The sequence below is a fragment of the Anopheles merus genome, chromosome 3R (assembly GCF_017562075.2).
Source record: "Anopheles merus strain MAF chromosome 3R, AmerM5.1, whole genome shotgun sequence".
Lineage (NCBI taxonomy): Eukaryota > Metazoa > Arthropoda > Insecta > Diptera > Culicidae > Anopheles > Anopheles merus.
In genome coordinates, this window is record NC_054084.1 from 33094977 (window position 1) to 33122559 (window position 27583).

The 27583-nt window shown below is 46.2% G+C and overlaps 1 protein-coding gene and 2 non-coding genes across 7 annotated transcripts in view; 2 read left to right on the forward strand and 1 right to left on the reverse strand.

The window, feature by feature from the left end:
* LOC121597913 (probable G-protein coupled receptor Mth-like 1) overlaps positions 1–27583 on the forward strand; it is a 153229-nt gene that overhangs the window by 86808 nt on the left and 38838 nt on the right. The window lies entirely within an intron of this gene.
* Trnat-agu lies at positions 158–231 on the forward strand. Its single transcript has one exon. It is a non-coding gene; the product is annotated as a tRNA-Thr (tRNA).
* On the reverse strand, positions 14648–14721 carry Trnat-agu. The gene has a single exon. It is a non-coding gene; the product is annotated as a tRNA-Thr (tRNA).

Sequence of the window (27583 nt, forward strand, 5' to 3'; positions counted from 1 at the left end):
CTTTCACTTTATCCCTTGTCATCTTGGGGTGGGAGTGGTTCTCGTTTGGGTGCGCGTGTGTGTTATGAAAAGGGAGCTTGTTGTCGGTCCACTGCACGCGTGCGAACGGTCGTTGAAGTGGAGTTTATATTGAAGAATAGCCAGTGGGAAAGCAAGCGGCGCCGTGGCTTAGTTGGTTAAAGCGCCTGTCTAGTAAACAGGAGATCGTGAGTTCGAATCTCGCCGGAGCCTAAGCGTTTGATCTTCTCATGACATATGAGGTAGGAACGATGACGTTGAAATATTTTATACGGTGAAATTATGGTTTGGCCTTGAATTGATATCATCCAAAAATGCACTTACCTTATCATCTTTAGGACATTCTTCTACATGATCTTTCCGTTGCTGCACTTCTTCAATTTGTGAAACGGACAAATGTGTGGCATTTCGTCGGAGGGGTCAATTCAAAGGTGGTGGGGAGGGGGGGGGGGGACTAAAGCGACTTCGGACTCGGGACAATTTACTCGATTCTCTGATGTTTGAGCAGCATGTCTGATTCACGTCAATGTGTCATTGACGTCTCTCTTGCCAAGACCACCCCAAAAAGTGCACCCATTCCACTGAAGCACAACTCCCCACTCCCAGAGTTTGAATCGTCTTCAGGGGGAGTAACCCTTTGCTCTCCTTTTTCATTTACTTTTACTCGGTGTGGAGTAGACAACCCTCCCAAATCAAAGATAAAAAACTTCTTCCTGATCGAAAAACTAAAGTAAACATTTACGTTACCGCCCAGGTTGATTACACTGGGCACCAGGCCCGATTCGAGCAAAGTAAAGAGAAGAGAAACCCCGATACAACAAAAAAACACGCACATAAAACAAACATCAAATCACGGTTGAAGAAGCCCCACCATCGACAGAGAACACTTCAATGTCCGAAAAGGTTGGATGGCTCGTTTTTTTGTTTGAGGCCACCCGAAAGTTGTGGGGATTTGATAGGACGGCAATTGAGTGTGCCCCAAACATTTCTGTATCGGGAATAGTTCTAGATTGGAAAAGGTAAAATGAGCCACCGGGGGCTTCCCTTTTTCGTAAGACAACCATTCCCAAAAACCGGATGGAAATTTGAAACGTAAGCTCTAGATTTGATCAAATCGTTAGAGACCATATGATCAGAGCGATAGAGCGTAATGGACGAAATTGGAATTCAGAGCTCTGCTTTTCTGCGCATACGTTCTCACATTCCCTGCCTTGGCAAACCCATTTAGGATTGATTACGAAACACACTGGCACCGGCTCCGAATCGTACCAATTTAAAGAACTTTGCACTCGTAGTGCTTCCTGTGCCTGTGCTTCAAGACACTCTGTTGACCAACATTTAACGGCAAACGCCTAGACCCGGTTTTGTGGCAGGGAATTAACATCTACGGACGAGGTCTAAGCACCTCGCTGCTAGAAGTTTGTGGGAATAGATAGCAGGTTGAAAGTACCGCAAATTATTTATGCCCCCTTTGGCGGGCTCGAGGCCGTATCGAATTCAACTCGCTCGATTCGGTAGCATATAATCATTGACCGCAAAAAATCCCGTGCTCCTCTCGTTAGTGCTTCTAGATTCGGGTGCTTTGCCGGTAGAATGCAAACTAGCCGCAACTAATCAGCATCCGAGCGCAAAACGGGATGGTTTAGTGGGATGTGTGTGTATGTGCTGTGTGTGCTGTGGGTAGCCACGTAGATGTGTTTTTTACTCATCTCTTCTAAATTCTCGTTTGATGTACACCTGACGAATGATTGTGGGATGGACTCGCTCGTACTAGATTGTTGTGGCGAACACAACACAAACAACTTAATTTGTTTTAACCCGGTGCCAGCGGCCTGTGATCAGCAAAGGAATCAAACCGGAAGGTTGAACACTTCTATATTGTATTCAAAACAGCTACGGTCAGTCTTTAGAGTCGAGAGCCACTGGCACTACGTTTGCGTGTCACAGGCACAGAAACACAAGCGTGGTGAAATCAATCCCACACAGCGATGGCTGTAGGGCATCCATGGCTACAATCACAGAACATCGTTGCATCGTTGGTGCATCGGAAGCGTGTTTTTCGGGAATAGATTCAAAATTTTATTGCATCCAAGCATCCTGCTCCGATTTCGATTTCGAGTTTGCTTCGATCAGCACGGGAGGTACACGGTATTCATTGGACCGGAAATCATGACCTGACTCTCAAAACTGCTCGGGCAGGCAAGCCGGAAATTAGATTGATTCGGTCGTGTTTTTCCAAATGGTAATCGGATCCAAAGCGAAAGAGGGTGACGAGAGACGGGGAGCAGAACAGAACACAACACCTGCCGAATAAACGTTTGAAGTGGAGGTAGAATAACCCCCTTCGGAAACAAACCGAGACCTCCCCGAGATTGGAGCTGGGATGTTTCGGGGCGCGGACTGAGATTTAATTAAATTTGAAACATTTTTTCACGCTCTCTCTCTCTTTCTTTGTTAGCTCAGGTGGTTTTGTGTTCGTTTTAGACCACCAGACACCTGTATGCGACCAGATTCGGTCTGGTGAGCCTGTACGGTTTCATAACCGGGTGTTATATTCCCTCCCGGAGTGTCAATAATTTAATATCGTATCACGATCGGATAAGCTAATCTCAACCAGAGGTGTGAAGTAAAATATAAAAGGAACAACAAATTGATAAAACCCTAATGAAACTCTGCAAATATGGCCGTGACCTACAGTTTTGCCGAAGCTCCCAGCGCGTTTATCAAGCAGTCTACAGGGACTGATAAGAACATTAAGCTAGAGAGATGGAGTTGTCATTATGGTGGCACCTGGTGGAAGCTTTATTTATGTTTGTCTCTACGGAGTACTTACCACGATGAATGGTGGACATGCATTGTGTCCTCTGGCATTGTTTGTGACGTCCTACTCGCCTCAATCTACGGCTTCTCCCCGAACGAAACACTGCAGTCCTGCGGGAGTCGTTAAACGACACCGTTCGCGTGTGGTGATTATGAACCCAATGCCAGCGGGTTCCGTCCAAGCGTTTGTCTCTCGCATTTGATAACGGATTCCCGACCCGTGCCGCTCACACAGCATGCTGTTGCCAAAATAGAACGGTCCGCTGCGCCAAAGTCCCGTTTAATCTGGTTTTCGGTGGTGTAAAAATAAAACCACACACACACAGACATGCACCCACCGAGTCAGCTGCCGCGATGCCAAATGCCGACTAAAGGAATGCACAAACGTTTGGTCTCTCGGTCGTTGATTGGCAGGTCATTGGAGACAGGGAAGAGCACGGGAGCAGAACAGGTTCTGCTGGGACGTCTCTGTGTGCCACTGAAGTGGATCGGGAAGGGAAGAAAAACAAAACCACCGAGCCGCACACAGACACAGATATGAAAGGGGTTAGAATAAGAGAGGAGATCTTAATCCCAGAAGCACACGACCAGCCTTCATATTCCGTTCCCCAGGCGGTGTCCAGTTCGTTGACATTGGAGTTCGTTCCAGATGTCTCCGAAACGGTGCACGATCTAATCAATCTGTGACCGGGGCAAAGTCGATTGCGATTGAAGCGTTTGAGGATTTATTGTTTCCTATATGAAACGGGAAGCTGGATCCCGTTCCGGCTCTCACCAGCAGCTATCAATTGGGTCGAGTTTACGCGGATAAAGTCGAACACTTCAACATTGTATCAGTACACGCTGCCGCTCACTAATCATAGTCCATCACGACGATCGTGCTCGTTTCGAAATGTCACCCCGGTGGAGGGTAGATCGTTTTGCATAGCCTCAGTTCCCCCCAGATGCTGCGAGTGAACGAGCCAGATATTAGCGCAAGTGTTGGAATGTCGTTCCGTGCAAGGGTAGCTGATTTGAATTTGGACGTCAGTGGTAGCAGCCGGACGTTTCTCACCGTTCACTCGATGGTGCCTAGGATCGTGCGCTTGCTCGCATTTAGCCCATAAATCTACAAGTTCTACACGGCAAACACCTTGAAACACAAACGGAGGGACACACTGTTAACTGTGCACCCTAAAGCCAATGCCAAACATTCCACAACGGCCACCGGTCGGGCTGCGGGGTGGTCCATATGCGGCCTTAAACCGTTGACATTATGCAAACGCACTGCCCGCCCGGTCCCAGCGGTCCATTTCGGGACATTTCCACTTATCAGCTCGTTGTGGCAGTGTGACGAGTGACTTCGCTTCGATGGTGGTGTCCATAACAGATCATTAGATCCTATTTCGATGAACATTTCTGTCATGATGCTGATCGGTGCGTACTTGAAAGACGAGATGATCGGCATGATCAGCCATGATCTTTTGCTAATCGATTCACTGTAAGCACTGCGAATTCCGCGATGCTTCATGCTCGGGTCTGCACCTTTCTTCTTCTGTACGTTGTATTTTCAAGCGGTTGTTTATCTACTAATGCGTGTCTTGAATGTTAATTTCGTTGAATGGAAGGTGTTTCACCTATGTTTTTTTTTGGTTTGCTGGCGTCTTTCGAGGTGCGGGCATTGGGCGAACTTCGTCCGACGACGACGACAACAAAGAGCGCTACAATTGCGCTTGAACGATCGTATTGCCTCGTGGCCGTCATAAAACAGCGACTGATTGCATCGGCGACCTTCCCTCATATTGCATTCATAATGCAGCGCTCTAACTCCTTGCGAATTGCCAATAAATTAGCTCGTTCAGTTCGACGTCTATTAGCGATGGTTAGCTCTGGGCGGAAGATACCCGTCCCGTTTAAGATCTCGTAGCCCCGTTTTCTTCGACCGTGCGGCTCCGGTGCAGCGATCATAAATATTCAAATGATCAAAAGCACTGGGTGCGTTTGGGTTGCGCATTCCACCTTACCGTGTGCATCGTAACAACGGTTGCGCAAAACTTGAAATGGTTATTTTAATGCGTGTTTATATGGTGCTCCTATTGCGAATTGCAGCAGGCGAGCGAGCGCGCGCACGATGGTTTTCAAACGTAGCCTTTGCACTGCATCTGTCGCTAAGGCAATTGTTAACGACTTTAAAAGACATTATCCTCAATAGTTGCCGGTGTGCTATGATTGAAAGGGCTCCAATATTGCGCCATCTATTCTTTTGGTACCAGACGGCACCCTTGAAGAATGTTTGCCTCGTTCGGAGTGAGTTGTTATGATCGAATGCGACCCATTGGTGTTCCAGAATGCTTTTAGTAAGCATTATTACCTCGAGTTAACCGATCGAAGGTTAATTGTACCATTGCCATATTGTCAATATGGCTTATGATATAAAATTATTACTGCAAGAGTTGAAAAAATTACCTTCTCACGATCTTACTACCACTACCATCAGAGAAGCATATGTCTCGTATGATACCTGTTGCAAGCTCTGCTGCCATCTTCGTAGCCCTAATTGATTGCTTGGGTTTTGATGGGTTTGGTTCGTATGGGCGAGCAAATTGCCGCTCATTACAGCATCCAATTTGATTGATTCCAGCAAGGGCGAGATGGCGGGAGTACGTACAAGGTTTACATTGCATATGACCACCTACATCATCGGTTTCATCATCATCATCATCATCATCATTCCCATCCCACAACCCTGATCGGCATCTTCGCACATCTTCGATTGATCTTGCCTCGACATGGTTCGGTTGACGTCGAGGAAGGGCCAAACGGTGCCGGGATGGAAATGGCTTATCCAAAAGCGGAAAAGACGTCGGTAAAATTGGTGGAAAATAGGTTATTATGCGCGGGTCGGTAAAAGGTTAAAACCATTAACATGGAGTTCCACCGTGTGAGCAACGCTGCTCGAGTACATTTTAAAAGCGCCCGAAACAGCTCACGGCACTTCACTCAGGTGCGCTGGTGCTTGAATGCATGTAAAATAACGAACGCGTGTGTGTGTTTCGATTGGAGTAAACATTAAATGAAAACATGAAGTAGTGCTTGCAGCAGCGTCGTGTAATGGTAAGTGAGCGCCGTAGAACGTTTGAAGCGCATAGAAGCCATCGAGAAGTAGGAAGGATTAATGTGTGAACTCCCCTCTTTCGTTTGGTGCGTCTTTTCCACCCGAGAGTCGGCAAAGAAGTTACCGAGTGGAAGATTATGTCGTATTCGATAGACATCGATTTTAATGGTGGATATGCAGACGAGGAAGGTAAAGGTGGAGCAAGCGTCTCGGAGAAGTCTCTCGACTCGACGACTTATCAACGACGTAAAGAGACGACAATATTTAAGCGGTCTTTAAGGCAAGCAGCGGCTGTAGGTAGAGTCGTTCCCAGAGCAACGACAAGAGGTCAATAAGAGGATAAAACACAACTTCGTTCGAACGGGAGACGGACTTCGTTTGTAAACATGGTGGTCTTTTAGCTCGAGTCTTTACTTAAGATTTTGAGACGTTAGTCCATCATTAAGGTACTTGAAAACAGAAACAATAATGAGCAAACATTACTGTGGAGGGGTAGGATTGAACAGCATAAAAGCTTACCTTTAGGATTTCAGTTCCATCACCACTCAAACCACTTCAGCCATGCACGTGATTTCCACAATGCATGAACTTTGGATGGAAATTGCAATATTTTATATCAAACTATTCGCTTGCCCATAAACCATATCGAGTTGCGATACAGCACACGTACTACAGTAACATTTTAAAATCACTTTAATTGCTCTCCATCTGCCACCGGGAACGTGTTTTAATTTGCCCATCAAAATCGATTCCTGCGCGCTCTCTCTCTGGACACTACGCAAGGACGACTATGCGCACGATTTTGGGCCAAAAACATTTTTAATTGAATTTTCACACCGCCCATGCAACCTGCTATGCATTTCAATCGTGGTTACGTGACGAAAGCTACGCATAGAACCGAGGTAGCCCTTGGCTAGTGTGCCGCTATCGAACGACTTCAACCAGACCACGGGATGGGGAGAAGGGCAATGCGGAAGTTTAATTGGAAACGGTTCTTGCGAAATATCAGTCGTCCTGCGGAAAAGACACATCCTTCGGGGCAATGTTTGTGCAACTCGTGTGACGCATGATGTGGGGCGATAGTCATCATCTTGTTTTACCTTTGCCGTACATCACTCATCAGTATGCTGCCGGTGGTATGATGGTTGTTCTGGTCAGCGTTCGTTAGTTCCCTTTGGCTACTCTCCCATCGACAGTTCCACGGTGTGATGTGTCATGGTCCTCATAAATCCCCTTTATTTCATCTCTCACGCTTCATTCGGCGGAATGGGTGGAAGTGCCAGATGGATGGATCAATATTTATAATTACATCTTGTCTGGTTGTTGGATTTGTGTCCTCTTTGGACTTGGGAAGCTTGGTTGTTCGTGCAAGATGTAAGCAAGTCTGATTACCTTTAATATCATTTAGATATCTCTGGTATTGAAAGGATTAACTAAAAAAGCTTTTGGAAGGATTTTTGAACTGGAAAAAGACCTTCCATGCATGATTTAAATGATGTACCGTAGCACTTTAAAATAAAGTGAGATTAATTATCCAGATGTTCGAAACACCATTGCACTAAAACTAGCCAATGCAACCTCAAAACAGTTCCAGCGATATGATCAGTGATTGAAAAGAAACCCCGTGCGATGATAAGTGTCTTGAGCGACCTCCACTGAAAATAGCCGGCGACGACGTCCAAAATGGACATGCCACAATGGAACTGGTTTTATGCCGCGGCTACAGTTCCAGCATCGAGATTTATCAATACCAATCAACAAAATACATCACTATCAGCATGTGCACCGCCGCTTGGTGTGAATGAAGAGAGCGGACTTGGCCTGGGCCCTCAAGCAGATTGAAACCGTTGCAACGAGTGGCTGCACCTGAAGCACCTTCATACACGGCTTTTAACGAGTAGTGCTTATCGGTGAGTCCACTTTGCAGATGCGGTTTTTGAATAATTGCGCTTAACAACAAATCGTGCGATTCACTTCAAGAAGCTTGAGGTGGTCATTGCTCAAATTACAATGATCAAGCGATCGTCCGACGTGATAAGCACTACTCAGGGGGACTGTTTTTTTTTTTTGTTGTTGTTGGTGGTGATATGAAACACAACACCACTCGATAAGGTCAGTTACCATTTTGAGGATGCCATAAAACTGAAGAGCAACGTCACTAACGAACAGTATTTGAATGCCACCAAGCGCAGCACCAGCTTGGACGCAAGGTGAAAGGACACGGTCGACTTTGGAACGATTAATTTTCAGCTTAATTAAAAACACGAATAATTTGTGTCATTAGAGAAAGAGAGGATGTCTTCCGAACCGATTAGAGTCGATGAGAACCGAACCACCTTTTTGTGTGCGTGATGGTGCTTTAAAAGCTGTTCAACTAAACTGCTCTGCTCTGTTCTTCCCGCTTTGAGCCCGTTGAAGCTGTTTCTCCGACTGTTAAGAAACCCGTTGACGACACACACACGCACACACACACACACACACACACACACACACACACACACACACACACACACACACACACACACACACACACACATCGAGTGTGCGGATCTTTTTACTTTAATGATGGCGATAAAAACAGCAATCACTAATTGACGATAAATGCCGAGCCGGGCGTTGCTTTGCGGGCTTCTGGAATTGAGCAGCCCAGCAGCAAGCAACCTGACAATTATGGCGATGCGCGTTGCGTTTGCTCGACCGGGGATGTGTTTTGCGCGTCCCCTTTTCAGCTCCTGTTCAGCGCAAGATGCTACACTGTCCGGGTGGGAGCATATGTTTTCCAGCGCTCCCCGGGAATAGCGCCCCGGGTCTGGGCCGGTGGGCTCACTCGTCATAGAGCTCGAGTTTCGATGCGGAAGAATTCCTGAAGTGTCTGGCTTCACTGTTTTCCCCCATGGGGCGGGAAGAAATCAAGTCACCGGCTTTGTTGTTGGCACCGGTAAGCGATGGCAACTGTCCATCAGGTCAGCTTTGTGAGCAGTGCGTGTGTGTGCGTGTGTGTGGAGCTGAATTCCAACGCATAATCAGAGCGTGAAGGATGTACGAACCGGTGGTAAAAGTGGTCCATCCGATGAGTGTCGTCGCAGGAATGTCTTCAATTGCCACATCAGAACGTTTCCCCCAGTCGTCTGGTGCTACCGAGAAGCATCTCGAACTTGACAGGAAGACCCTCTCGCGCGCGCTTACCTTAGAGCGCGTAGAAAGCTAAGCCTTAAATATTGACTTCGTTGGAGTGATCTCTGTGGAGTGCCTTTGTCTAAAAACCAGTAGCCGAAGCTGTGTCTCGTGTCTTGTGGAAACCGATTGCGGTGGAGTAGTTTGGAGCAGCGATGCATTAAAGAGCGCTAACGTGGACAGGTGATTTACGGCTCAACCGTATCCATCTCGAGACCTTTGCGCACTTACTAAATCGTGTCCATCAGATCCGTTTATATATATATGGCGTCCTGTCAGAACTATGACGACAAACACGGCGACACGGCGGCGAGAGGTCAAACTTCTCGTTATGATCGGTACAAGACTGAAAGAGCTTTCCGTCTGGAGAACGAACGAAACGAGTCGTAACGACGACTCGTAACAACGCCACTGATTGTTCTCCCCCTCTAGACTAGTAAGATCTCTGTTTGCTTTTATGTTGAGCTGAGTTGTGAGCTGGCGGCATTTGTCCAAGGCAAAGTCGCCGTGTCGCTTTCTTCCATCGATCTATCATCCCAGAGTTGTGCGGAGTGCCTCTGCCATTTGCAAATCCCGTTCGGAACCGTTTGCCAGAACTGTCATAAAGATCGTTAGCGTTGATCGTTGCAATCTGGAAAACACGATAATCGACGATAATTATGATAATCTCGATCGCAACGGCGCTCGATTGAATTATCTCCGGATCGACTAAACGATCACTGGACTGGATCGTTACGATAAGCTTAGCTAAGGCTGGAAGAATTGCAAGGGAAGGTTACACACACGGGGAAGGCCAGAAAGATCGCACAAGATCAACGTGGTTGGTGCCTGTCGCGTCGTGGGCTTGTTCGTGGGCTGGAGGAGCTGTTTGAAGGATGCTGATTCAATTAAAATTGTCCAAGTAACAACGAAGCAAGGGGACAGTTTGTTGGGAACTCGCGCTCTACGTCAGCTATTCAGCACTGGTCTAATGGAGCCGTGTAATATAAGGGATAGCGAGGAATGGTTTAGTAGTGAAGCCTCGGAGAACCAGAAATGATTTATGACAGTACGCAGACACATACACACATGCTCTACGCACTGGAAACTGGTAGCAAAAGAGAGATTAAATAAAATCTATGATGTGGCGGAGCTTTCCGCCTTCTTCCTGTACACTGACTGCATTGGTCGGGCAATAAAGGTGGCGATGGAAATCAATCACAATCGCCTGCGAGCTATCGCCGACGACAGAATCTGCAAAACGCACCAACTTTATTAGATTGAAACATTGTGTGTGTGGATATTGGTACACACTGCAGAGGCTCCAAAAAGGTCCCTGGATGGATGTGGCCGCCTTTATAAGCCGTTTTTTCCTCTCCAACTAGCCATTCACTTCATTTCACCCCTGACGTTGAAATGTAGCCGACGTATAGGGCATTGCATTCGCTTTAATACAGAATTCAAGATTTAAGGCTTATCTCTTGTCGGCTTGGCGCGTTGAAGGGCCCCCAATGTTTGCCAATCTGGCATAAATCATGTGATCAAAGGGATTCTGTGTTTTTTTCCTCCTCCTCCCCTTCTCGTCAAATGTTTTGTGCAACGAATGGTGTGTGAGAAATTGGATCCGGGTGGATTGAATGTATGGATGCTACTGTCGTGCCGTGGCAGCGTTTGCCCCCGGTTTGACGGTATTAGAAATGCGCATATGATACGAGATTATTTATGCTGCAATGGGGCGGCCGCCCATTTAAAACCCGCGGCCATGGTTGTGATTGATGGCTGCGACAAAAGGCCGGCTCCTCGACGTTGGAGGAGGAGGAGGTGGAAGAGAAAAACTGGAAAATTGATCCATGAACAGAGTGCGTGTGAGAGAGAGAGAGAGTAGGCTCCCTCCAATTCCTCGCGAAGGGAGAGCCATAAATATTGACATGGAAAAGGTTTTGACATGGCTGTGTAATTTTTGTGCCAGACCTTTTTCCTGCTCCTTCCACCTCCTCCCCCGTCTAGTAGGGTTGCATTTTTCCGCTTTCTCCCGCAAGGTATGAACATGGAAATCAATTCCCACCACCGAATCGAAAGGGGCAGGGTGATGTTCTCCCTTCATAGTGTGGCATAAACTTTCACTGCAATATTCGATGCACTTGGTTCCCGAGGAAAGAATATCCCAATGGGCACACACACGGACACACACACATGCACACATGTGGCTGCATTTATGGAATTGCATTACGTGTTTCCAGTGCCCTCCCCGTTAGCGGGCCCATTCCTCCCAGTCAAACCATTTATTTGCCTATTTATCATAATAATAACAGTTTCTTTCTTCTCTTTTCTCTCTCTTCTTCTCTCCTCATAGGTAAGTGATTCATCTGAAAGCGTCTCAGGTGCACACCATAGACGGATACAAACCTTGAAGGGGGACAGGTATGTTGTGCTCTGTTCACCTTCTCGGAGCGCGCGCATTATGCACCAGCGTCCGGGGGGGGGGGGGGGGAGTGCAGGTTTCCATTTCCTTTGCATACAGCTAGCAGCCTCCTGAAGGTAACTTCCAACCATCACCCCCTGGGGGTTGCAACTGTCGTCAGCGGTGTAATGGTGGCGGTGAGCATTGAGCGTACCTTCCAGCGTGTTGGGGCTATTTGAAATGGGCAGCCAATGGTCGTTACGGCTGAACCCATTCGAGCACACTCTGAATAGAGCATCTGGCCTTGCCAAATTCGCGATGTCACAAGGCAGCAAACATTGATGAGATGCACCTTTTGTCCGCTCCCTTCTCACTCGTTTCTTGCCGCTTGTTCGTTCATTCGTTCGTTCGTTTCACTTTCGCCGTTTTGCTCCATCACAGATTAATGACGGACCCTTTGCATACTTGTCCACGGGAGGTAAGGAATGAAACACGATTTACGACTTGCGACTGTACCGGGCCGCACCGCTGGACGTCCAGACTTGCGCGCCGGTTGGACACGTGCGAATGGAGCAATGCATTTGCCCGGTGCTGACGGTGGCACATGCACATTAACGTTTGTGCATCCGGCATCCGTCTGGGCCCGCCGGTCGTCGAGATGGATGGTCATGAGTTCGACCTGTTCGAGCGCAGACCTTGAGCCGGGATGAGCTGATTTCTTGATCGGTTTCCCGATGAATGGGAAAAGGACCAACTGACTGCACCGTTTTGTCAGTGAAAGTTTATCTTGTTTCTTTCTCCGGGGGCTGGTCGGTTGTGCCCGGAGAACGTCGCCGTGATGAGCGAACCGGATCACCGGTCGGTGTTTGATGGATGATGGAGTACAATTTGGCGTCGTGGCGTTAGTGAAAGTGAACCGGACAAGGAAAAGGATTAGATTTTGCAGAGAAATTATGATGATTTTCTCCCTGGATTGACATACGATTGACATTACAATCGAATTCAATTGCGATTTTATTACGATCATACTGAATGGATTCAATTTACCACATAAAAGTAACTCATAAATCAAGAGCAAAACATTGGCTAATGTTTCAACTGCTCCGGTCAAAAGAAGCCGCATTACTTTTCGTTTGAAACAGCCGTTTCGTTCGTAATTAGAAACAGGCGGTCAGTGAGCAAGCTCAAAGGAAAAGGCTCCGACGCTATCTCGGGAACGCAATCTCAAAATTGCGACCTCTGGCCGGGGTCTGAATGTGAAGGCATACATTCAATTAGCTTCCCTCTTTTTCAGAAACGCACACGTGCAATCTGCAACTCTAAGAAGAAAAAAAACGAACCCCATGGACCGGAAGTAAACAATCTTCAGCTCTTAGATTGCTCCATCGGAATCGGAGCGTTTTTTGTTTGGGTTTGTTAAACTTTCCTTTCACTGTTTGGTGGGCGTTTGGTAGCGATTCTTGGAATTAAGAACGAACCAATGCCAATGACTTGCGCCCTCCGAAAATCCAAATATTCGTTTCTTCGGGCGGCTTTCCCAGAGTGGAGTTTATTGAAATTAGTGAATGAAATTAATTTAGTGCAGATCAGGCTGGCCAGACTGGTAGCGGCTAATAATTTACTGCACAAACGAACCACACACAGACACAAACATACACTATCAGAGGGCATGTATTCGGTGCTCTCTCTTCGGTGGGCATCGCTTCGGTGGGCGTAGAACCAGTGTTTGTGCTTGATTTTTAAATATTAAATTGCTTCTTTGAACTTCTGAGGAGAGAGGAGCAAAAAAGGCGGCAAAATAAGAGCATTGCAAGAAACGTCATGCGAGTGGTTGACCTGAACGATACCGTACGCTGATGAGGATATCACTAATTATAGTTACACGGACGGGTTAATTTTCGTTCGAGCGTCGTTCTTCGGGACAGGTTTCCCCTATTCCTCAGACATCACAAGAGTTGACGCGTAAGCAGGTTGGCTCTTGCTCGCTGATAAGATTGGGCACTTGGGGAAGTAATTTTTCAATTTCGTTCACTAACTCTCTTTCTCTCTCTCTCTCTTACTCGCCATCAAGAGAGCGGTTCTAATTAATTCAGGCCGTTCTTTTCCATCGCAATGTCCATTAGAGTCGTCATCGTGTAACTCTTTTCCTGCTGGATTTAATTGAAATAAAATCACGCCTTTACGACTTGATGTACGGCTGACGTGTATAAAGTTTTAGAAAATAGAGAGCAACACTCACGCATACGCAGCAAACTATACGCAAAAAGGAAGCACGTCGTGTGTCTAGCTTCTAGCTTCCAGTCCGCTTCTGCACTGGCGCAAAGAATGTGCAAAGAAACATGTTTCCGCTGTGTGGATTTTCATTCTAATTGAATTCACACTCAGCACAGGCCAGCCAGCTCAACGCTTGCGTATCGTGTGGTGGTCGTGCTAGCGTTGTCGTCGTTAGTGTGAAAAACGACCGCATCGCCGACACAGTGTACCAGTACAGTGCGGGGGCCCGGCCCGTCTGGTGACATATTCCTCATTGTTTTCTCTATTTGGAGCTCGCGCCGGACGCGGACGGAAACAAATAGAAAACGTGGGATAAAGGGAAGAAAAATTGCGGAAACCTTCGCTCGCTCGCGTAATCGCAAGTTTTCCCTATCCAAAAGTTCTCGATGTCACTGCCCCGGGACGGCGGTGTCGACGGCGGCGACGTTTTATTTGCTGTTTGGCAATTGTTCTTTCTATTCTCCTCCAGTCGCCGCGGCAGAGACATCTATTCACGCAGCACAAACACGCTGCTGCTGGTAGCCGCACATGCAAAACGCCTACACATCGTCCACCTACACGGGAACGAGGGCGAACGCGTACTTCTTCGCGTATATGTGTTCGATTCCGATCCGTCGCTGTGTGGGTGGTGGGTGAAGGGGCAGGGTGATAAATAATTGCTTTAATCCGCGTGGCGCATTTTTGGTGCTCTTGTTAGTTTTGCACTACGAACAGCTTCCGTTTTCTACTGGTGTTGCGTCGGTGTTGATAATGTAAGTAGACACAATTTACTATACACACACACGTGTGTGTGTATAAATACCATTTCTGATCACCATTCACAATTGCATAAAACCTATTAAAAGAATCTGAATAGTAAAAGTTACTGCGACTTTACATATCCACTTAGGCTCCGGCGAGATTCGAACTCACGATCTCCTGTTTACTAGACAGGCGCTTTAACCAACTAAGCCACGGCGCCGTTGTGAAGGGAGCACGCTCGTAGTCCAATATATAATCTTGTTTGCGACCGACTGCACACCTTTACCGTGTGTTGCGTTTTACAATCTCTTTCGTGTTCGCGTACCGGTGATAAACAGTTTCAATTGCATTTAATATTTATTTTTACTGTCCTTTTCTTTTTTTTGTTTTCGGAATGGTCGGTTGAAATCTGGCTCTAGTTTTAAAAGGATAAATAATCCCGATTTGCTATTTTTACCTTATTCACCCTAGTTTTGCCGTACTGCAAACTGTTCGAGTGTGCAGACACCTAGTGGAGAGGGGTCGTATGATTCATTTTCATATTTTCACATGATTTATCCGGAAATTTATAGCCTCGAAACGTAGAGCGTTCTATTTGTTGCAGGCGCACGTACGCGATACGCGTGCTGCTCTGAGCAATGGATGTATGGTGGAAGGTTTGGTTTTGTCGTTTTCATTAGGAACCAATGTGTGGCCAAAGGTATTAAAAAGGATAAATGGAAAAGCGGGGGAAGCAAGAGACAGAGAGAGAGAGCGTAAAAAAACTACATCGCATCCAATTTTCCTCCCTGTGTATGATTTTGTCGAACGCCAACCGTGGTCGGTGGTAGTGATCTGGAAAGTCTTTCGTAGGTATGAGTTTTGGGTGGTTTTTTGTGTGCGCAAAAAAAAGAAGTTTACCTACTCCGCATGCCTTCCATCGTTTCGGTGTTGTCTGGAGCGGAACATGGAACAAACTTTAACGACCTGCACACACAAACCATGCCCTTTGCAACTGGCTGCATTAAACATGGCAAACACAGCGCACGGGCTGCATCCATGCCCCCACCAGAAGCTCGGGTAATGCTTATTTGTTCAATTTTGATCGTTTGCAAATTTATTGGCTCACTTTTGCTAGCCGTTGTTTTGCTTTCTTCCGTTGTTGCAACACCGTTCTTTCATTTTCTCCCTTTCAGTGTACGGTTCTGCTGCATTTTGCAACTGTTCGGATGATGAGTGCGTTAAGCGCCGAAAATCCGATCCAAAAGGTTTTTAGAGACTAGCAAAAACGTCCTTCCAACGAACTCGGAAACGATGACACAAGCCGCCAGTGAGCGAGACGAACATTCGGAGGCGATTAATTATGCTGAATTGGCAGAAAAGTATCCTTCCTGGGTGTGGGCTGTGTATCTCCGGTGCCGCTTTTTGTTGAGTTGTGCAAGGATAATTAATGACACTTGAATGATGGTAAGCGAACGCGAACGGGTGAACAAAAAAGGGCTACCAGTTGTTCGTGTTTATTAAACGTTTCGGTATGCAAGCGTATCGGTATTGATATTTGAAGTGAGCGCCACACACACACACACACGCTGCACATTCATTTCCGCTTCCGATGGTGACCGACGGTTGCTGTAGCTGCCGGGCGAGCTGAACCACCGGATGCTAGGATCAAACGTGCCAAAGTGATTGATGATAAAATGATGGATCAAATTGTCCCCGCTTTGACGACAAGCTGGTGAAATTTGCTTTGATTTACTGCTGGAAACTCAACAGGAAATTGGAGTATTGAAGCGTTCATAATTTATCACACGCATGCGATCGAACGGTGTGTGGGTCGTTGTAATTAGGCTTAAGTGATGAAGCTTTATGGCGTGTGTGGCGTCGCCTTTGATGAACGGATAATATTTGGCTTTAGTTACCGATGCAGATGCTATCGATCGGTGCCTTTGGGTGTAATTCATTTGGAAAATGTGGTCCACAAATGTGAATGGATGGTTGTAGGCAAATAAACCGGTATTGCATCGAATGTGGAACGATATGCGTTTTAATGGTCATAAAAATGTCATAAAATATTCTACTTGCTTTGCTCAAGCTAATGATCCAAAATCAACAGCACCGATATGTTATGGGATATTCTGAAGCTGTTTTTCTCCCGTATAAACCCTACCTACTCACCAAAACCTTCTTTGCTTAATCATCTGTCTGAGCGATTTCTCGCCATTGAACAAACATAAAAGACGCAGGTCTGAATGGAGAGGGCGAGATGAATTTGCATTTCCTGCTTCATCCAGCGATGCAAATGCCAGACTAGAGGCCAGGCTGAATGAAATTTAATTCCCCTTGTCCCGGTGCCCACGGGAACACGGGTCAAATTTCTAATGGAATTGGAAGCAACTGGCAAACAAAGCTTTAGCACACGGATCCGTGCTGAAAGGAGTGTGCGAAGCGAAGAAAATCGCCAAACACAACCCAAACAAAAGAACGGGACCCCACGACTCAACTACGGGACGGAAATCATGCGAGAGTAATTTAATTCAGCAACGTCCGCCTTCGCCCAATGTCGGGATTCATTGCGGGAGGAACCTCCTTTTTTGGACACAATCGTGGGAGTTTTGGCCGGTTCGGTTCGTTCGCGAATGGGAATCGCTTAATGACATAATCATTAGCAATGTGACGAGGCGGGAAGGAATGGTAAGAATCGAATATTGACCGGCTGAAGGTGGTTTGGAGTTAATAATCCGGTTCCGGGCGGGCATTGCTGTGGAGCTGTGACGCTGCAGAGTTGCGCAAGGATTTGAACTTGACCACCGGCAATGTGTGGAGGTGGACAGGTTGGTTCTTTTTTTGGCGGGTGAAGTTTGTTGGATGTCTTGCAGGAATTAATCGGTTCATGGACCTCCTGTTGAGGGTGATGCAATCCGCTATGAGGGAAATAATAGCGATCGGAAATGCACTTATTGGAACACAATGAAGCCTCTTGTTGCGTTGGCTGGAATATTTTTTGTCTGAAGTACTTTCAGGAGCTTTTCAAACTCTTAATACCATCTCATTGAAATAAGCTCGTACCAAAGAATTCATCAGAGTAATGAACTATCATTTTATCATATTCTACACAAGATTGGCTGTTGAAATTCCAAAACTCAACCTAATTGATCTGTCGAAGACTTCATCATCAGAATGTTGGAGCGTACCTTTGAAGTTTACATTAGATTCCACCTACACCTGTACCTCCAAATGCTTCATTGGCGTTCGATTGCTGCGTGCCTTGAAACAATTTCGCCCCAAAATGGCACTATTTCCAAACCTTCAGAACCTTCCAACATCGCATCATTGTGCGTTTATTTGCCCAAAACGGTGCTGTGTCCCACACAACATTCCATGGCAGTAAAACATGATGATCCCACCGGTTTATTTTGGACACACAGGCCTTTTGAAGTGTTCTGGTTTCGCTTGGTTGCGATGTCCCTCCGCGAAAGGCGAACCTTCCCGCGTTTGTTGTTTTGTACATCAAAACTACGCGTGCGTGTGTGCGTGTGGGCGAACGGGAATTGAAGTATTTGGCCAGTTTTGTAGTTTTGAATAATTGATTTTTCGTGCGGAAATTTCAATTCTCAGCACTGTGTGCTGTGCGTAGTTGTGGGTTTGCACGCTGTTTTGTGCACTTGTGCGTTTGGAGCGCAATTGTTTATTGCGCGGAGGTCGCTTTGTCTTTATTTGACGGTGTGGGGGCGTGAGAAATGTTTGTTGTGGAGAGTGCGTTTTGTGAAACAATTTATTTCACATATGGAGAAGGTATTTTATTCTGTTTGTTCATGGGTGTAAGCGAGCTCGAAATAACGTGTCATTTTAAGCACATCAAACAATAACGAAAGTATAAAGCATATTGAAACGACGGCAAATGGGAATCGTGGGCCATAAATTGAGTTGTGTAAATGTTTTTATTTTCAGATTGATAGTTCAATCTAAATTACCCGCTTTGACGAGTTCATTTCATTTACTCAATTTCATTCGTACTGGAGGAATCCCAGATACTGGTAATCTAAATGTGTCATCTAAAACAATCATGCCCGGGTGCTGTATCGATAAACTGTAATCAGAAACCAATCAACCATAGTTAAATGCTTCGTCGATTTCCGGCCTCCGTGCGTAGCAACGTTGATCTAAACAATCCATTTCAAATCAAACAAGCTGTTTTGAAAATTTACGTGTTCGTGTCCGAGTGTGCCGCTTGTCAGCAGCCGGACAATCGAATACGACACCCGTAAACGTAAAATGCCATTCCGGAGTGTGTTTGGCACTGTCCCTCTGGTGTCTGGACAGGGCAGGATGAAATTTGATACGAAAATCGGTGGTGCCTTCCATTCATTACACGAATGACAGGATCAATAAATGTGTGACATTCGGGGGAAAAGGTGTCACAAGCTCACACCAACAGTTGCGGTGATTTGCAATGCGAAACGAAGGACGGGGACGGGATAATAAACAGAGCCACACACACACAGGACACAGAGCGAAAATGCTCGTCGAACCGTAACCGATCGGATAACAATCGAACATCGAATAATCCGAGCGGTTCTGTGTGTGTGTTCTGGTTGTAATATTGGTTTTTATGATGCACCAACCATTCAACACTGTTTGGGGTGATGTCCCTTGAGGGAAGATGTAGTCGGTGTGTTGCGAATGTAGTATAGCTGAACACACAAACAATGATTGTTTGACATAATTTCAAGGCTTAAAGGTGTTCGGGCGAAGGGAACTAAAGAGGAGAACGTTTCGACAGCTGGCCATAATACGCGCTTATGTTGTTGAAGCTTACATGATGGAAGTTTGGCAAAAGAATTGCGCACACAGGCTACGCCAAAAGCCAAACGCAGTGTATCGTAGAGTTTGATCTATGGAGGAGTACCTGCCAAAGGATAAAGAAGCCAAAGTCGGCTGGTTTTACTGGTATACATAGAGAGTTTACGCTTTACAACCCTACCTCTCCACACTGCACCAGAACAATCAAACAATGCGTTGAAGTTAACAGTGACGGAGACAAATACAGTTTGCGAAAAAAACTCACACTCCTTCCAATAAAACGGATGCTATTTGGGTCTCTTCCTTGTTTCGCTGACTTCCGGTCGTGTCATGGCGACCGAAGTGCGACAGATGATGGGATTCGCACTCACCCGACCGTAACGGCGCATGCATGGAACGAATTACGTATCCTTCAGGCGCTCATAGGACATTGTCACGTCATGCCCGGAATGGAATGAACAGGCTGGTTCGAGAATTTTCCAAAAGAAAAAAAATGGCTCACGCACAAAAAAGAATGCTCACAAAAAATTTCCTCTTTTTCCTTGAAGGCTTTTCCGTTGCTATGCCGATAGTGCACACTAGACTATCTGGCAACACTGCTGTCATGTGGTGCTACGGCCGGGCGTTAGAAAAAGCGCCTGAAAGGTAGGCTACACGCAATGCGTTTCTCACGTTGTCCGACACTCCGCAAAACGCAATAGGCAGTGTCGAGCGAGACATGTGACACTGACACTCGCACTGACAGCTTGGGCGCTCGGTGAGCTTCGCCGTCAGCTGCAGGGAAGAAAGATCACCTATTCCCACTGGGAGTGTGCGTGTGTGGGAATGCCGGGATAGTGTCGTTGCATTAATTTCGTCGAGCAGGCTATAAAACCAGGGCATGGGAATGGAAACTGTCGCGAGCTAATATGTTTATGCTAATGTGGCTGAGCGACACGTTTGATGAGCTTTTCACACCCAGCTGTCACGGGATCTTAAATCCCATTTTCTAGGGCTAGGCGTGGGTACCACGCTGATGATACTCTGGCCGAGAGCCACCCAAATTTCTTCCGCTCTTTACGTATCGATCGGAAAGGGGTTAAATGGTTTCTTATTGACCTCCGCTAACTAAAGTGTATGCTTTTAGGGTTAATGGGCGCACCCCATTTAGTGTACGAAGTCTCATGGGAAGGGAGAAATCTAGGTAACGTAGAAGAGCTATCCCTTCTCCCGAAAAAGAAAGAAAACCGATCGATTGGATCCAATGATCGTTCGTTTCACTTTTCAACAAAGCTAAAGGGCATTAATAACCCATGTTTACGCCTGATGCCCTCCCATTATCTCGTTATCTTTCTGTGGCGTTTTTCACTGGCGATTGCTTTCAAAAGCTGGATCATTTTGAGGATCTACTGCGAAGAGTGCAATATATCACTGTCCAGCAACGTGGTGCCCGCTCGCTGACAGCGGGAACTAGTTTCCGTTCTGTTTGCAGAGTGTGTTGGGGTTTTTTACCCCCGCTGAAAAGTCATTACTGCTTTAATCTAACAAACTGTTCGTTTGAAGATAATCAAGCAAAACTTTCGTTTTTCGTGTAGTACATGACACAACACAGTTCATGGTAAGCAGACTCCACGCTCCAGCATATCGATCTCGCAGAAGGTAGAAAAAACCATCCAAAAGCAAACGTAAAACCAATCGTGTACAACCTGGTGAAAGGGGTCCTGTGGGCACTTGGCTGTCAACTCACGTGCAGCAGACTTCAGATCGCAACGGAATGATCTCTACCCCTTAACGAGCTCTCCAGCCAAATGACGCTGGTTTTTGATGTACAGATATTATGTACCCTACTTAAGCAAATTGTTATGACATGTGAAAATAACCATAGCCTAATGCGACTTCTGCGCCTCCGCACACGACAAAAACAATAACGAATGCCTCTTTATCGCTTTCCATCAATTCCAGCTATTGAAAAGAAGTTTCTTTTCAACTGTTTGTTTCGGTATGGCATGGATGTCACCGTGTCCATCGACTCCTAGACTCCAACTTACCTACCCCCGTCACACACACACACACATACCTTCACTCAGGGTCAAGTAGGGCAATTGGGAGAAACCATCGGGTGGTTGACAGTGCGGGTCACAAAAGTATGTGAAAATAATTACCTTTTCCAAATGGATACGAGTGGCTAGAACAGAGAAGCCGCTACCGTAATGGGACGCGGACCACGACAAAAAAAACGGCATAATGACACCAATTTCTGTACGCAGGGGGGAGGGGGGAGGGGAGAAGGGAGGTCCTACTGTGCGCGACATGCGACAAACCTTACGACGGGACGATGTTTCACGCCTCGCTAGAGCTTACGTCGGTGTAGCCGTTTTTATGAGCCCAGGGAAGCATGCAAGAGGAAGTACAGTGGAGGAAACTGTCGTGAAAGGTGTTGAAACGTTCCAGGAAGATCATCACTCTCGCCACACTGCTCTAACGGTATCGGGCGGGCCAGGAAAGAAGAAGTGTCTTTGCCCTTTTCCTGCTCTAAACCCCAAAACGAAACATGTAACATGTCCACTTTATGCCCTCTCTTCCCATTTTAACATTGGAGCAAAATGTATTGCCAGTTTTAGGTTAAAAAATAGTTCACCATCATTTAAAGAACGCCTCGAAAACGAAACGACCGGGCTAAAACTGCTCATTGAAATGCATCATTCTTTACTGCGAGCGAGAAAAATGAAACACATGACAGGCAAATTTCAAAAACCCCAGTACAGCTTCATCCCAATTCTCTCGGCGGGTCTTTCTCGGCATAATTTATGGGCTACATTTAATCTTCTTCCATTTTCCCCACTCCCGAGCGATATATATATATATTAGCCTGTTGTTCTGTTAACGCTGCATTCACACGCGCGCAATTCATTCCCCTGTTTTGTGAGTCTGTGAGTAGCGCAAGGGCCAGTGAATAATGGTAACTTTATCGTATTTCCGCTTCATTTCTCAAACGGCGTCAAACGAACCGAGCGCACTATGCGGATGGAGATCTCAACCAACTATCAATTTGTTGCAGAGTATTGGGATTTAGGTGTATGTGTGTGTGAGGGGTAGTGTCCACAGAATGGATAAGTAAGGTGCTCTATTCTTTCGCACGATCATGACGCTTCTTTGTGATCTTAAACGGTGGATGAGCTAATGTTTCCAAAAAGAAAAAAAGTCCCTTAAATCATGCCCACCCAAACCGACAGCTGATGTCTACAACGCGTGGGCCAAAAAGGGGACCCTGCAAACTTAAAACCTTGTACAACTTGTGTACTACCTTCTGCATGCTCTCCCGCGCGCAAGTGTGAACGTGCCGTGTCCTTTCCGATCAGATGGACAACAACCGAAACTGTCGCACGTAAAAGTTTTTAATCCGCAACAAAGTCACACCAGCACGCTACAGGGGAGTTTTTTTTTCTAATCCAAGCGTTTTTTACGGTCTAAAATAGGAAGGTGTTAATAGGAGGGGGACCTACAGAATCGAGAAGATAAATCTGAAACACGAAACAACCAAACAACGTTTCGGTTTGCTACTTGTTCAACAGTACATGTACACGCCGTCTCGGCACTCCATGTTCAAGCGTCCTTGACAGTACGCGCAGCTAGCCCTCCTCGTAGGGTTGAAAGTTAGAATTCACACAAACCCTGTCCCAAGAGGAAAATCCCGCTCGTCAGTCGGAGGCAAACGCAAACGGATTCGCACGACAGCTTGCCAAGCTGTGTGTTAGCTCGGTTGATAATTCCACTCAATTATGATAATAGCCAATCGTGGGGGAAGGAGTTGTCGTGTGATTTTTCCTGCATTCTGGTAATCCTTTCCAACTGCTGACATGTACACCATGCCGCACTACAAAACCAGACAATAATTGCATTTCGGTCAAACAAGGCGGGACGGGTTTTTTTTGTTGGTAAATTTGCTAAAAAAGTGGGCTAAAAATCTCAACCCGTAAAAAAGGAGGATGAAATGACACTTTTCAAAGCACTTCCAAAGTCCTCTTTCTCTCTCTGGGCACTCACAAAAAATCCCACCTAACGAGCCTGATGATATCACATTCCGTCAGCTGCAGATGACAAACGGCATGATTGGAGGTGACACATTTTTGGCACCAATCGGAATCATCGCTTTGGTGTTTCAGTAGCCGCTTCCCGGTGGCGCCCTATTTGGTGCCAGATTCTCCCCACCACTGATGGTACAGAGTGCAATCACATTGTGGTCCAGATTTGCTAGTCGCTCTGTCCCAAATGTTCTTCAAACGCTCTCGCTTTCGCTTAGCGGCGTCCTGCAACAAGACCTGACAAGTACGTCTGTCACCATCATCATCATCATCATCGTCATTGGCAGCACGGGAGGTTTTTGAAAGCAATCAAATTCAATTTGCATAAATTACATTGTTCTAATGGATTTCATAAAGTTTGTTGGTTTTTCGCTGTCGATCGGGTTCCTGTAGGTGATGGTTCGGGACACACCGGTCGCTTTCAATAACTTTGGAAAGAGTGGACACGTTTTCTGTGTGCTGTGCAAATGAAATTTGATAAAAGCATTACCACCCAGCGTTATGTTTCTTGCACCGAGTGTGCGCAAAGGGAGGTGTCGGAATAGTAGGACTATTTTCACGGATTATTATCTTAAACGGTCGCTCGTGTTTGCGCGATTTGAGTGAGTTAATGGAGCGAAGTGGTTGTACCAGATTGGTCCGAAAAGCGGGAAGTATGAGTTACCCAATGTTTACATTTCTATTTTGAGGAGGCAAATCAGTTGAAAAAAAAAACGGATGGAATAGTACGAGATGATGTTGAAGTAAACAAAATTATTAAAATCCTTCCTTTAGAGCATAAAACTGTGTCCATTGAGGTTAATTTCGTTTTTATCGTTTTCCTCCTCATTTCAGGTGAGTTTTGACGACGCTTCTTCAAACTGCCTTCAAAGAAAGATTCCGTAAATATAACCCCATACATGTCGAACCACCACTAGCTACAAAGTCCTAAATGTTTGACTTCATTACGCATTATCACCGGTTACGCATCACGATCACGTCCAGACCGGATCGAATCGTTTCCCCTCCATTTCGTGTCTGTGGTCTGTGTTTTTCGAATATAGGTTAGGGAAGTGATCGACTGTTTGCCGACACCACCACCACCACCACTGCTGCTGTTGCTATACCGCAAGCGAGTTCAAACTGTACCGGACAAACAAAGCGCACTACCACCACCCTCTCCATTCCCTTCTCCGTCTTCTTGTGATCGCGTCTGCGTGAAATCAAGTCAGTGGCCATGTCGTTGCGTCTGCTAGACGACCGTGAGTTACGTTTTTAACGGTTTTCTGGAGTTCACTGAACAGCAGCAGCAGCACACGCCGTCAAGGCGGAAGAACAGGGCAACAACCGGCACACAAAACGTGTGTGTTTATCGGCAGAACCGGATCAAGAGAGACGCAAGAACACACCACGTGCTACACGTGGTTGATGCCTCCGGGGCATTTTGGACGGTTCTTCGTGGAATGGAATATTACCCATTTTGATATTGGGTATTAGATGCTAATGCTTTATCAGTAGTTTTCAAGATTTCTAATGCACTGGAATTACGATCGGTAGATACTCTTCTTATCATCCATTGTCCCTATTTCTAGTGTGTGCTAAGATCGTACCAATTCAACAGTTCAATAATGGGGTGCATTTTGATTGATATGAATCGGAATGAATTCAATCCTAGAGTTGCTGACGAGGTGCTGACTGACGCCTTGTATATGCCCCCCCCCCCTCCTCAGAACACAGTTGTTTGATCAGTGATACCAAACTGATATGCCGTCCCGAATAGATGGGAAATCCGAACGGGATCATGTGTGCTACTGCCACACGGTTCATCGACCGTGCTACACGTGTGCACTGGAACTGGTCAACGTACTTCCCTTTCGGCGAAGAATTATCACCGTACCCGAAACGCTCGTCACTTCACTCTGTGAACTCAAACCTAATCCAATATCAAAACCCATTTCCAAAAGCACCGCGTTTTGACAAGCGACAGAAAGCCTTCTGGAGTTAATTTTTCAAACAACATCCCATGGCACACGACATCAGCGAACTCGAGGGTGTCCTTAAAGGAACAGACCCGGAACTGAAAAAGCTTTCCCGGGGCGAGTGTTTGACTTTATCATAATTAGATTTTCCAATTTGGCGCTCAAGGACGATGTTGGTAGCGAGCAGGACCGGTACCGTTTTCGCCTGCATTTCTGCAATGAAAAGATCAATATGGGTTGTGACATGCTTCCGTGCTTGCTCTGCCAGGGCAGATTGTGATGATGTGGGTCGCGAACAGTGAGCGTCATACGCTCGACGATGAAACATTTTTCATCATCCATCGTCCGTTTGATGTTGCCGAAATCTGTCGCTCGTTTAATGCCAAACCATTGCTGATGTCATGTGCTTTTATTCTACGATTCTTCAAAGGATGAATTTTGAAGATAACTACAACGTAGTTAGGTGCAATCATTCGAAGTGATCTAAATTCAGAATGCATTTTAGTGTCAGAAGTTCTTGACTGTTATGATAGTTATGTCCTCTACGAAACATTACAAACGACAAATTGCACCAAATTATCACCATTCCTTTACTGATGCGACCTAATGCTTGCATGACTTAACTTAATTGATTTAAAATGATCCATCATCAAGACAGACCCTGCTCCACTGTAGAGAGATCTGATAAATAATCACCTCTGCAAATGGCCGTGAAAAGTTCAAGCATTTGAAGCGAATCATTGCACACTCGGAATGTACGTTCCGTTCTTCGTTACGGCGAATTATAACGCAGAAATAATGCGACAACTGCAAACTCAAGCAGACGCACACACACACACATGTAGACTGAACGTCACGCCATTGCTTTATCTTGTGCACTCTCCTGCACAGTTGTTTATGTTTTGCATAGCTTCCGATGATGCCGAGTCTCGTGTTTCGGTTCGTTTGCACACTTCAGAAGAAGGTGGCCATGTTAGCCAATGTTAGACGAGCTGCAGACGGAAGGTGCCATTAGAATCAGCAAACATTTTACTGCATCTTGGCGTACTGTTTGGGCAGCATTTATTTTCGTGCTTAAAGTGTCGCCGAGTGGCTTTAATGTTACACACTTTGAGTGCCTTTTCTCCCGGCGCAGGCCCTTAATGTTTGCAACTCCAAGGCACCACAGGAATCGGTTTATCTTAAACACATTCAGACCGCGTAACTGTCACTCGGAGATCGGGGTAGTGGTTTCGACCGTCACCACCACCACCACAAGCCATGTCCTTAGAGTGAGATAACGAAATTGTGGAAGAAAAATATGCAAATCGGTTGGAAAAACGTGCCTTTGGTTTTGGTATCTTTTGCTGCAGAGAAAAGAGGGAGAACGATCCAGTTGTACCTATAAACCATCCCTACGCCCGATGGAAAGTCCCACGCCTGAATGGTATGCAAATGGTAGTGCATCATCAAACATGGCACCCAGAACAAGGGAAGTATCACGAGGGCAAAAAAAGTAAAAAAAAGAAGAAGTTCCGGAAGACATCTAACCGAGCAGCTCCTAATTAGTCCACTCTTTCAATTCATTTCCATGTCTCCGGTGACGAGTTCAGCTTTAATCGGTTGGCTCGATGCCAGTGTAAAGCGCTTTTCACCCCCCAAAAAAAGTGTCTGAAATCCCCTTGTCGACCAAAGCCGACGGTAATCCAGCAGGTTTCAGCTTAAACGGTTCAGGATATTCATCGTCTCGGTAAAATTTCCGCTCCAGAATGTCATGGAGAAAGTCGACCAATTTACAACTTTCATTCATGAAGCTTCCGGAGCCATGTTTGCAACTTCCCACCCGGCTTCCTGGCGCTTCTCCGGAGCTGTCTGTCTGTTGTACTGGCACAAAAACCGTTTCAGAATTTCCCCAACATTTTCTCATAATGCAAACGGAATGCCAAATATGCCCACTCGCCGTCGCCAATATGCGAGGAAAGTCAAACGAACGGGTGAAGAACGACTTTTTGCTCTCATTTCCTGGAGTGTGTGCAGTTTGCAGTGAAATGTGTAGCAGCCACTCTTTCTCTCGGTTTGTGTCCGGACACAAACTCTTGCCACGTGTATCGTTACAGCCAACCGGCCAGCTCTTCACCAGTGTACCACACCACAAAGAGAAACCGCCGAACAGAGTCCTCCCGGTCGGTGATCGACTTTTGTGTAAATAAAGACGCACGTTCGACCAAGCAAAACCCTCATCCGACATACGATCCGACCTCAGTATCCGACGGGTTCGTAACGTTACAGAACAGTGTGTAAAGCC